We start from the raw sequence: 740 nt of genomic DNA on the forward strand, positions 1-740 counted from the left end.
AGTGATGGAGCTCAGCCCTACAAACTGCTGTCCTACAAAGAAGGTAAGTCCAGCCCCAATGTCTAGCCTGTTGTGCTCCTAAAGGACCATGGAAGCTGCCCAAGGACCCCTTGCCCTACCTCCATGTTTGGTGCTGCTTTGCTCAGCCCTGTGCCCTGTGCAGGTGCTGGCACCAGACCTGCTGATTGCAGTGGCCCTTTCCACACAGACCTGGGGACACAGGGAGCCCCACACAGCCATGGAAATGGCTGACAGAGCAGCAACCCGGTGAGCAGGGCTGTGCAGGAGGGGGTAGCTCAGGGAAGCAGGGCAGGAGGCTGCTCCTTCCTTCCTTCCCCTCTGCCTTGTAGATGGACAGCCCAACACAAATGGCTCCAGATGCCCAAAAGTGATGGAGCTCAGCCCTACAAACTGCTGTCCTACAAAGAAGGTAAGTCAGCCCCAATGTCTAGCCTGTTGTGCTCCTAAAGGACCATGGAAGCTGCCCAAGGACCCCTTGCCCTACCTCCATGTTTGGTGCTGCTTTGCTCAGCCCTGTGCCCTGTGCAGGTGCTGGCACCAGACCTGCTGATTGCAGTGGTTCTTTCCACACAGACCTGGGGACACAGGGAGCCCCACACAGCCATGGAAATGGTTGGCAGAGCAGCAACCCGGTGAGCAGGGCTGTGCAGGGGAGAGCAGCTCAGGGCAGGAGGGCAGGAGGCTGCTCCTTCCTTCCTTCCTCCCCCTCTGCCTTGCAG

General features: G+C 58.8%; 1 long non-coding RNA gene across 1 annotated transcript; it reads left to right on the top strand.

The window, feature by feature from the left end:
* LOC109365728 lies at positions 1-715 on the top strand. The gene is made up of 3 exons (XR_002111453.1): positions 1-43; positions 164-430; positions 550-715. It is a non-coding gene; the product is annotated as an uncharacterized LOC109365728 (long non-coding RNA).
* The last annotated feature ends 25 nt before the right edge of the window (positions 716-740 follow it).

Source organism: Meleagris gallopavo, chromosome 1 (assembly GCF_000146605.3).
Source record: "Meleagris gallopavo isolate NT-WF06-2002-E0010 breed Aviagen turkey brand Nicholas breeding stock chromosome 1, Turkey_5.1, whole genome shotgun sequence".
Taxonomy (NCBI): domain Eukaryota; kingdom Metazoa; phylum Chordata; class Aves; order Galliformes; family Phasianidae; genus Meleagris; species Meleagris gallopavo.